Below are 12,180 nucleotides of genomic sequence, written 5' to 3' on the forward strand. Positions count from 1 at the left end.
CAGGTGGCTTCCACTTTCATCCCTTCCCCCAAGCCTTTGTGTTCTTACTGTTTTCGTGTACCTGCTACCGTATCACATTTTAAATTTTTGTGTCGCTTAGCTATCTGAATAATCTCTTTTATCGTACATTGTTTGAATGTGTTAGGAGATAGTGAACAATCATGAACAGTAGTCATGAAATCTGTTTATGTTGAAATGAGAAAACATGAATAATGAAATGTGTGAAAGAGGACATTGTACAGAAAATGAAAAAATTGGTATGTCTTCACCCAACTTCGTCTTTCCTTCATGTAGGTGTAAAATATAGTTATTCAAACACACCGGTCGTTTCGGTGGGTCCCGCCCCGTACCTCAGTGGCTGTCCGTCATTGGCTACCGCTAGCGTCTGCCGCTTCCAGGTGGGAACGCCAATTCCGCAAGCCGCCGCGTCAAAGCAGAAAACGCTTGCCGCTGCCGTTGCCGCGCGCCGCGCTGCCGCGCTCTAGTGGGAACCGGCCTGTAGTGGCTTCGCGGTCGACACAAGAGCAACAGGAGCCAACCCAAGACATGGGTCTGACCGGCACGAGCTGCGACACCGTGAGATGGGAGATCGGCACGCCTTCCTGCGTCCGTTGAAGCGGCTGGCAGCAGACGGTCCGGAAGAGCGTTTTGGGGGTGCTGTGTCAGGTCTTCTCCAGAAATCACAGTTTATTAGAAGTTAAGTGATTGGAGATATGTTGTTTCATTTACTTGTTAAATTCTACTTGTTTTCTTGGTGAGGTCACCAACCGCTTTGTTTTGGGGTTGTCTCACCATTCTTCTCTGTTTGCCCACCCACGGGATGGTGGTTATTTATGAATTGGGTGGTCCGTTTATCCCCCGTGGAGTAGGGGCATGTTAGAGCAACTTGCGGTTCGGGTTGTTCGGTAAACTCCCTGTTAATCTGCCATGCGTTAATAGCTGCCTCTGTCATGTTTGTCAGATTCGGTGTTAACGAATTTATTGCTTGAAGTGTAACGGCTGAATTCCTGAAATATGTTTTTATCTTGCCTATCATCTTGAGAGGCGGTATATGTGTAATGTAGAGCATGTTTGGCCAACCTTGTATATTTTATGTAAGACTGCATTTCATGGGTTTTTATTTAAATGGTCATTCTAGTAAATGAAGTTGCCACCCTTCCACCATAAGAGTTTTTTGTAATCAAGTTGCACCTTTGGTGGCAAGTTAATCTTTTAATGTTAGTGTTTTGTATCATTTTCGTCTCCATCCCTCCTAGTTTATGTGCTTGTGTGAGTTGTTAAAATTTTTAGTTTAAAGTAATCTGGTGTGTTGCAGATTTGCACCACTGTAGTCTTTCAGAGGTTGTTGTGAGCGGTCGTGACTACGGCCGTGTCAAAGGGGAGCGGCAAGGTTCTCAGCCTGAAAGCTCTTACAGTCAAAAATTGTTCTTTCTGCCTCTGAATAAATTGTAACTTGATATTTAGAGAGTGCTTTGTGACTGTAATTTTAAATGTGTTTAAAAAAAAGGCTTTTAGGAATGAAATTTCCATTTGTTGTAACAAATTTGATTTGTTTTCATCAGTTACCCACTGGCAACTACTTCCACGCTCACATAGTGTGATTAAATGTGTTAATCTTCTTGATGAATCGCTAGTAAATAAAGCAAATTCTTTTCAGCCAAAGGTAGCATCTACTGCATTTAAAAGATATTTAAAATACATAAAAGGATGGTGATTACAGAATATTCTTGTAAAAACCACTCTGGTGTAAGAAACTTACAATTTTAACATAAAAGCAGATGATAAAAAATGTAGATTTTTCGTAAAAAAAGAAAACCATATGTGGAAAATACCAAAATTTGTTTGACGATTTGAAATATAGTCAGAGATGAATGTGAATGTTATCTGGGGGAACGGGTGCATGAGATTACTTCATACATGAGAATAATTATAGCAGGCAAAGATATTTCTTCGATGCACATGCTTAACGAACGCAAAGCGTGTTTCTTCTCTGATACTGCGATGTTTGCAGGCAAGGAAACATTGTCCTTTCAATAGCCTTAAAACTTGTGCAGCAAAGACAATTGACCAAGCATCCTATTGGTTCAAGGCAAATGAAAACAAAACACAGCAGATGGTCTGTAGTCTTAGAGACAAGCTTCTGTCAGATGATCCAACTTATGTCAAATTTTTGGGGGTATACATTGATGATAAATTATCTTGGGGTCAACATGTACAATATATTAGTGGTAAATTGTCAAGAGTTATTTACCTGTTAAGGCGACTTATGGATTGTGTTCCTGAAAAATATGTTAGAACTTCCTATTTTTCATTCTTTCAAAGTATAGTAACATATGGAATTATTTTGTGGGGGAACTCTAGCTGTGTACATGACATATTAATACTGCAAAAAAAAGCTATTAGGATAATTACTGGTTCTGCATATAAGGCATACTGTAAACCATTGTTCTGTGAACAGAAAATCATGATTGTTATAAACTTGTACATATATTATGTTTTATTATTTATTTATTTTTATTATTTATTATTTATACGAAGAAGAAATTACCAGAAACAAAAACCAGAGAAAATGTACACAGCCACAATACAAGAAGGAATAGGTGCCTCTATATTCCTTACCACAGATTGTCAAAGTCACTCAACAGCTACGAAATCATGGGGTACAAATTATTTAATAATCTTCCTCAATCTGTTCAAGAATTACCTGAACAATTATTCAAACAAACAATTCATGACTGGCTAGTCCTCCACCCATTCTATGACATAAGAGAATTCGTTGTTGTTGTTGTGGTCTTCAGTCCTGAGACTGGTTTGATGCAGCTCTCCATGCTACTCTATCCTGTGCAAGCTTCTTCGTCTCCCAGTATCTACTGCAACCTACATCCTTCTGAATCTGCTTAGTGTATTCATCTCTTGGTCTCCCTCTACGATTTTTACCCTCCACACTGCCCTCCAATGCTAAATTTGTGATTCCTTGATGCCTCAAAACATGTCCTACCAACCGATCCCTTCTTCTAGTCAAGTTGTGCCACAAACTTCTCTTGTCCCCAATCCTATTCAATACCTCCTCATTAGTTACGTGAGCTACCCACCTTATCTTCAGCGTTCTTCTGTAGCACCACATTTCGAAAGCTTCTATTCTCTTCTTGTCCAAACTAGTTATCGTCCATGTTTCACTTCCATACATGGCTACACTCCATACAAATACTTTCAGAAACGACTTCCTGACACTTAAATCTATACTCGATGTTAACAAATTTCTCTTCTTCAGAAACGCTTTCCTTGCCATTGCCAGTCTACATTTTATATCCTCTCTACTTCGACCATCATCGGTTATTTTACTCCCTAAATAGCAAAACTCCTTTACTACTTTAAGTGTCTCATTTCCTAATCTAATTCCCTCAGCATCACCCGACTTAATTTGACTACATTCCATTATCCTCGTTTTGCTTTTGTTGATGTTCATCTTATACCCTCCTTTCAAGACACTGTCCATTCCGTTCAACTGCTCTTCCAAGTCCTTTGCTGTCTCTGACAGAATTACAATGTCATCGGCGAACCTCAAAGTTTTTACTTCTTCTCCATGAACTTTAATACCTACTCCGAATTTTTCTTTTGTTTCCTTTACTGCTTGCTCAATATACAGATTGAATAACATCTGGGAGAGGCTACAACCCTGTCTTACTCCTTTCCCAACCACTGCTTCCCTTTCATGCCCCTCGACTCTTATATCTGCCATCTGGTTTCGGTACAAACTGTAAATAGCCTTTCGCTCCCTGTATTTTACCCCTGCCACCTTCAGAATTTGAAAGAGAGTTTTCCAGTTAATATTGTCAAAAGCTTTCTCTAAGTCTACAAATGCTAGAAATGTAGGTTTGCCATTTCTTAATCTTTCTTCTAAGATAAGTCATAAGGTTAGTATTGCCTCACGTGTTCCAACATTTCTACGGAATCCAAACTGATCTTCCACGAGGTTGGCTTCTACCAGTTTTTCCATTCGTCTGTAAAGAATTCGCGTTAGTATTTTGCAGCTGTGACTTATTAAACTGATAGTTCGGTAATTTTCACATCTGTCAACACCTGCTTTCTTTGGGATTGGAACTATTATATTCTTCTTGAAGTCTGAGGGTATTTCGCCTGTCTCATACATCGTACTCACCAGATGGTAGAGTTTTTTCATGACTGGCTCTCCCAAGGCCATCAGTAGTTCAAATGGAATGTTGTCTACTCCCGGGGCCTTGTTTCGACTCAGGTCTTTCAGTGCTCTGTCAAACTCTTCACGCAGTATCTTATCTCCCATTTCGTCTTTATCTACATCCTCTTCCATTTCCATAATATTGTCCTCAAGTACATCGCCCTTGTATAAACCCTCTATATACTCCTTCCACCTTTCTGCCTTCCCTTCTTTGCTTAGAACTGGGTTGCCATCTGAGCTCTTGATATTCATACAAGTGGTTCTCTTCTCTCCAAAGGTCTCTTTAATTTTCCTGTAGGCAGTATCTATCTTACCCCTAGTGAGACAAGCCTCTACATCCTTACATTTGTCCTCTAGCCATCCCTGCTTAGCCATTTTGCACTTCCTGTCGATATCATTTTTGAGTCGTTTGTATTCCTTTTTGCCTGCTTCATTTACTGCATTTTTATATTTTCTCCTTTCATCAATTAAATTCAATATTTCTTCTGTTACCCAAGGATTTCTATTAGCCCTCGTCTTTTTACCTACTTGATCCTCTGCTGCCTTCACTACTTCATCCCTCAGAGCTACCCATTCTTCTTCTACTGTATTTCTATCCCCCATTCCTGTCAATTGTTCCCTTATGCTCTCCCTGAAACTCTCTACAACCTCTGGTTCTTTCAGTTTATCCAGGTCCCATCTCCTTAAATTCCCACCTTTTTGCAGTTTCTTCAGTTTCAATCTGCAGTTCATAACCAATAGATTGTGGTCAGAATCCACATCTGCCCCAGGAAATGTCTTACAATTTAAAACCTGGTTCCTAAATCTCTGTCTTACCATTATATAATCTATCTGATACCTTTTAGTATCTCCAGGATTCTTCCAGGTATACAACCTTCTTTTATGATTCTTGAACCAAGTGTTGGCTATGATTAAGTTATGCTCTGTGCAAAATTCTACAAGGTGGCTTCCTCTTTTATTTCTTCCCCCCAATCCATATTCACTTACTATGTTTCCTTCTCTCCCTTTTCCTACTCTCGAATTCCAGTCACCCATGACTATTAAATTTTCGTCTCCCTTCACTATCTGAATAATTTCTTTTATCTCGTCATACATTTCATCTATTTCTTCATCATCTGCAGAGGTAGTTGGCATATAAACTTGTACTACTGTAGTAGGCATGGGCTTTGTGTCTATCTTGGCCACAATAATGCGTTCACTATGCTGTTTGTAGTAGCTAACCCTCACTCCTATTTTTTTATTCATTATTAAACCTACTCCTGCATTACCCCTATTTGATTTTGTATTTATAACCCTGTAATCACCTGACCAAACGTCTTGTTCCTCCTGTCACCGAACTTCACTAATTCCCACTATATCTAACTTTAACCTATCCATTTCCCTTTTTAATTTTTCTAACCTACCTGCCCGATTAAGGGATCTGACATTCCACGCTCCGATCCGTAGAACGCCAGTTTTCTTTCTCCTGATAACGACGTCCTCCTGAGTAGTCCCCGCCCAGAGATCCGAATGGGGGACTATTTTACCTCCTGAATATTTTACCCAAGAGGACGCCATCATCATTTAAACATACAGTAGAGCTGCATGTCCTCGGGAAAAATTACGGCCGTGGTTTCCCCTTGCTTTCAGCCGTTCGCAGTACCAGCACAGCAAGGCCGTTTTGGTTAGTGTTACAAGGCCAGATCAGTCAATCATCCAGACTGTTGCCCCTGCAACTACTGAAGAGGCTGCTGCCCCTCTTCAGGAACCACATGTTTGTCTGGCCTCTCAACAGATACCCCTCCGTTGTGGTTGCACCTACGGTACGGCCATCTGTATCGCTGAGGCACGCAAGTCTCCCCACCAACGGCAAGGTCCATGATTCATGGGGAGAAGAGAATTTATCAACTGTAATATAATACTATAATGTTAACAAGAAACCTGTTGTTTCTTTCAAACTATTAATTGTATTTTAGTATGTATATGACGTTGTTTATTGCTGTAATGGCCGAATGACAATAAAATTATTATTATTATTACTATTATTGTAAATAAATTATACGCAACTGCAACCAGTCACTTTTCCATTAATAATGTTTTATTACATTAACCGGTTTTCGAACCCTTTCAGGTTCACCTTCAGATGATTTCGGCAGAATCCGGGAATCATCTGAAGATGAACTCATCTGAAGATGAACCTGAAAGGGTTCGAAAACCGGTTAATGTAATAAAACATTATTAATGGAAAAGTGACTGGTTGCAGTTGTTTATAATTTATTTACATTAATATACAGTCACGGTTCTAAAATATCCGTAATGGATAAGCATAATTATTATTATTGTCCAGACTTGGCGCTGCAGTCTGACGCCGAAATAACTCCCATTCCCGCCGCTGAGCGGCGCTACTGGTAGCAGTATTAGAACTCAGCGCATCGATCTGAGGCCGAAATAAATCTCTTTCCCGGCGCTAAGCGGCGCCACTGGTAGCTCAGTGTTACAACGCCGTACAGAATTTAAAAACGGAGAAAGTACAAATAATTGCGGAATGTAAAACAGGAAATTATAAATGATATATACATTGTTAATTGCATTTACTATTACGGAAACATATACCGTGGCTGAAGAACCAGAAAAACATCTCTACCCATTCGAATCACCAAATCCTGCGTCTATATAAAATAGTTTGTAAAGTAACCTGCACCTGTGGAAAACCTCTCGTATCCTCATGTTCCTCAAACCTGGCAAACCGCCGTCCGCCGTCTCCTCCTACCGTCCCATCAGCCTTACCTCGGTCTTCAGCAAGGTCCTGGAATCTATCCTCACCCGCCGCATCCACCAGCATCTCCGCCAGCACCGCCTCCTCCCCGTTACCCAGTGTGGCTTTCGGCCGTCCTTCTCTTCCGACGATCTTCTCCTTCACCTCACTCATCTCCTTTCCGAACAGCTCAATTCCCGTCGCTCCGCCATCTTCCTCTCTCTTGACCTCGAACGCGCCTATGACCGCGTATGGCACTCCGGTCTCCTCTTCAAGCTCCAAACCTTCGCCCTTCCCATTAACTACGTTCGTCTGATCGGTTCCTTTCTCTCCCGCCGTCCTTCCTATGTCACCATCCATAACTCCGACTCCTACACCTTTTTCCCCTCCGCCGGTGTGCCCCAAGGCTCCGTCCTCTCCCCCCTTCTGTACTTGTTGTACACGGCGGACATGCCGCCGCCGCCACCCCCCGTCCACCTTCTCCAGTTTGCCGATGACACCGCCTTCCTTGCCCTTGCCCCCACCCTGCAACGCTCCCAACACCTTCTCCAATCCCATCTTGACCGGTTCACCGCTTGGTGCAACCAGTGGTTGCTCACGGTCAATCCTTCCAAAACCCAGGCGATCATTGTAGGCAAAACCACCCCTTCCTTCCGCCTCCTTGATTTCTATCTCACCGTTTATGGCCGTCCCATCGCTCTCACCCCCACCCTTAAGTACCTTGGCGTCACCCTCGACCGTCGCCTCTCCTGGACTCCCCATCTCCAGACAATCCAAGCCAAGGCACGTTCCCGACTCCGTCTCCTCAAGCTCCTTTCCGGCCGTACGTGGGGTCTGGACCCCTCCACCATCCTACACACTTATAAGTCCCTCATCCGCCCTATCCTCTGTTACGCCCATCCCGCCTGGATCTCCGCCCCCCCTTCCTTTTATAAATCCCTCCAAATCCTTGAACGCCATGCTCTCCGCCTTGCCTATCGCATCCGTCTCCCCTCCCCCACGCGGATCCTGTATGATCTTATCCCCTTCCCTCACCTCCTCCTCTTCCTCGAAAGGATACGAATCCTCTACACCTCCCGTAAACTCGATCCTCCCCACCCGCTCGTCTCCCCGATCCTCTCCCACCCCCGCCCGCTGCCGCGCCTGTACTCTCATGTCCCACCCGGTCTCCATCTCTCCACCCTCCTTACCCTCTCCCAAGGTGGCTTCCGCCAGCTCCCCCTCCCTGATGATGCCCTCCTCCCCTCCATCTACCCCTCCTACCAACTTTGATCCTCCCGCCCTCCTCCCGTGCTTGCTCCTCCGGGCACCCTCCCTCCCTTCTCTCCCTTTTTCCCTCCCTCCTCCCTTTCTCTCCCCTTCTCCCCCGGGCCCCCCCCTCCCCTGTCCCTCTCCCTCTTTCCCCCGTCTCCCCCGCAGTTGGCATCCTATTCTCCCCTCTCCCCCCACCTCCCCCCTGTTCCACTCTTGGCAGGTCCCCGGACTCGCACACGCTACGTGGACTTTCGCGCGCCGGAGATCGCCGCCATCAGTGTCTTGTGTGTGCCGTCGTGTTTCGTGTTCAGTGTTTCCCGTCACGCTCCGTTGTTCACCAGTGCCATCGTCTTCTTCAGTGTCTGTGCGTCGTCTCAACAGTTTGCAGTGTGGTTTATCGTCAAGTGTGAACGGCTCCGTGTTTGTCTCTCTGTGTCTCCTATTTTATCGCCCACCATTTTGTGACTTTTCTGTTTTCCTCCTGTTTTTTTGTGCTTATGTCTCATTTGGCTGAAGAGCAGCGTAGTGTGCTGCTGCCAGCCTGCTTATTGTATAGGCATTAAAATGACAATAAAGTAAAAAAAAAAAAAAAAAAAAAAAAAGTAACCTGCACTGCGTTCAGTCAGACACCATTCTCGTAAGTTCGAAAATTTTTGGAGGGCCAACGTGCCCCATAAACAGGAGAATCAAAGGTACACATGAATCACATGCTTGGAATTAGTGATGGGCTAAACTGCGATTTTTCGATATCAGTGATTTCTGTGAATGCTACTTTTCAGTATCTGTTATTCTTAACTGTGATCAGTGATTCCTGTGAATGCTACTTTTCAGTATCTGTTATTCTTAACTGTGATTTGTCGCAGTTAAGGAATCCAGCTCTTGTATCCCTCCGCACTCTACCACTGCGATTTCTGCTACTTCTGCGACTTATCTCCGAATGAAAAAGTTACATGTGTTCACACAGAGAATTGCATCTCAACAAAACTGGCATTAGTAAGTGTGTTTTACAATTGTTCTTCCGTTGGCTTTATTTTGTATTAAAGAAACAATTGTGAAAATATTAATAGTGTAATTAATATGTTAGTAGCCAAACAGTACCGTAATAGTTCGTGTTTAGAAAAAGAACTCTAACGTATTGTTATGTTCACAGGTACCCGAACTACATTTCAGTCACTCAGTAAAGCGATAATTCGAAATATTATCGTCAACAGCCACTGCGTCTTTAGACTGTCTTCGTCAGGCGAGAGGTTAGTTTCTAAGATTTCGATGAACTTAATTACTTAAATGAGATCGTTCTTGCAAATGTGAAACGTCCCCCATTGAATGGCTTTCATGGCAGCAAATATTAGAAATACTACTCTGTCAATTACATTGCTTGTAATTAGTGACAGCAAAAATGTTTAATAATCCTTTTAATTTTGCAGACGCAGTTCCAACCCCGATTACTGGTTTCTGTACATATCTATCCACTTCAAGGCTCTTGGGAGAGAATCGTGAATATTCAAGACAACTCTTAGAGGATTTGCAGTTTAAAAGTGCCATAATTATGAAATAAGTGTGCATAATGAGTGATTGAACTGTGTTTAATTTGAAGTTGTCATGCGACTTTAAAGGAATGATAAATGTTAAATACAGTGAGTGAATAAATAAAATAATTTCCACGTGTTAAGCAGTCCTATACCCAAATATTTTCCACTATTTAATTACTGGTAAAGACTTGGAGAGTGTGACATGCCGCCGCCCCCCATCCCCCTTTCCCCAGAAGCTTGGTGTGACACTGACCTGGAATATAGCCCAAGGTCTAGAGTATGCATTTTGAGCCCATTATGAAAGTGGGAAGTACAGATCTTAAATCAGGAATCATTTAAGTGCAGTACTTGAAGGTAAACCAGGAAAAGTTTACTTATGAAGGTGCTTGTAGTGTCAGCAAAAAGTTCTTGTGTGCAGTTGCCATGTAGAACGCCAGGTGTAAAATTTTCCTCCATAGTTTTGAACACTGGCGGAACAAAAGCGAGGCACTCATATGATTCAATACAATTGTCTTTGTTTCATGTCAGAGTTCTGCTGTGTTAACATTGCAAATTCCTGTAGACAGGTGGAGTATTTACCATAATTGTCATATTGGAAGCAGAATCAAACATATTTTTTAGGTTACTTGTCTCTAAGTGATATTTTCAGGAGAAATGGGCAATGCTGCTGCTTATTGATTTAATACATTCAGTTACAGCTGTTTGGCCAACCATTACTGGTGCTGAAAGTGCGTGTCGTCATACAGTACGCACACACAGTCCCAAGCTGAGGCATATTACAAGCGTTAAAACCACTGAGGCAGATTTTTTTTTTTTTTTTTTTTTTTTAATATGTAAAGTAAGTTGCCAATAACTTTGAGTATGAGGTTATTGGACTTCTTCTTAAAAATAGTGTAGTTAACATAAAGACCAAGTACTACTTCAGTAATCCTGCCGAGATAAATTTTAAGGGCGAACACCTAGATTGTGATGCCAGTATGAAGTCTCAGTTGCAATTCCTTTTCCAGTGCCTAAGTTTAAAATGTATAGGCCCTATGTAATAAGTGGCTGGATTGGAGCAAGCAAGTTGAACAATTCACAGCAGTTTGGTGTTTAAGATGGTGACACTACAGCTACATTTAGGGAATAACATACGCATGAAACAGATATTCAGATTTTTCACATTGAAATGGGACTGTTTACCCATGTCTATTAGAAAGATGAAATGTTAAACTTGCTGCAGCCCTTGCTCTTAATTTGGTTCAAAGAAAGACACTGGGTGCTGGAAAGGTACATTCTCACCTGGTGAACTTACCTGCAACTGCAGGAACAAACTTAATTAAATTCTTTACATTTTTAGCTTTGTAAGAGACTTAACAGTGCATTAGCAAGTGGTCTCGGGAAATGCTAGTGAGTACAGTGAGCAGTAACCTTGTGACCTTGAGCACATATCTAATGCCATCTGACTGGCTATTGCAAGGGATAAGAGCTATTTCCTACCAGGTAAAATGCACACTTATAATTTACTGAACAGGTTCAGGAAATGTCAAATATGTGGTGGCAGCTACTGTATTTCTGTTTAAATTCAAATAGATTTTATTTATCTATGGTTTTACATATGGCATTGTCAGTAAATATTAAATTATATAATGTTGGTGTAAATACAGTTACATTGTTATGTAGACAAGCTGTTTCTTCTACATAATTCAGTTTTTCAAGTTACACAGACTGCAAATATTTAAAAAAGTTACAACTTGTGTTATTAGGACACATTTTTAATAAAAGATCTGTGTTACAGGAAGCATTTTTCTTTTGGTATTTATCTACAGCATTTTACTGACAAATTCATAAAAATGAGCATTTTCTGAGCTGGAAACTTATACGCCCTGGCATTTGCCCACTGTCTGAAGGAAAACCAGCTCCTCAAAACCCCAGAAGGACGTTATCAACTGTGTACGGTTGTTGTGCTACATATTAAATATTTTATGTTGCAGTCTTGAGGGATCCTCTTCTTCCTCCTCCTCCTCCTCTTCTTCCTCCTCCTCCACTTCTTCCTCCTCCTCCTCCTCTTCTTCTTCTTCTTCCTCCTCCTCCTCTTCTTCTTCTTCTTCTTCTTGAATCTTGGGTTCGCCTCGTCAGGTTACTTGAAACATTTGTACAAGTATGAGCAAAACAAACATGTACACACATTTCACATACCCCACATATTAATCTTGTTGAATGAATAATAAAATCTCAACAGTTTTGGTCCTCTCAAAGTGCAGGTGGCTCTTAATTAATGCAATTAAAAAAGTTCTAAATAACAAAGTAAAATTTGCTAGTTGGGATGGTTCATTTTTAGCAGGAGACAGGAACATATATGTACATCTACAATCAACAACAACAAAAAGAAAAAAAATCACTATTAGTGTGCATTTAGAACAAATTTTTCAAACTTGCGTGTGTTCCACCGCTGGTCGTGGCTCTTTCTGGTTTTTGGGTCTTAAATT

The 12,180-nt window shown here is 41.8% G+C and overlaps 1 long non-coding RNA gene across 1 annotated transcript; it reads left to right on the forward strand.

Annotated features, from left to right (window-relative positions):
• Positions 1–9,034: 9,034 nt before the first annotated feature.
• On the forward strand, positions 9,035–11,591 carry LOC126108567 (uncharacterized). The gene is made up of 3 exons (XR_007523553.1): positions 9,035–9,176; positions 9,334–9,430; positions 9,608–11,591. It is a non-coding gene; the product is annotated as an uncharacterized LOC126108567 (long non-coding RNA).
• Positions 11,592–12,180: the final 589 nt, after the last annotated feature.

Source organism: Schistocerca cancellata, chromosome 11, assembly GCF_023864275.1.
Source record: "Schistocerca cancellata isolate TAMUIC-IGC-003103 chromosome 11, iqSchCanc2.1, whole genome shotgun sequence".
NCBI lineage: Eukaryota > Metazoa > Arthropoda > Insecta > Orthoptera > Acrididae > Schistocerca > Schistocerca cancellata.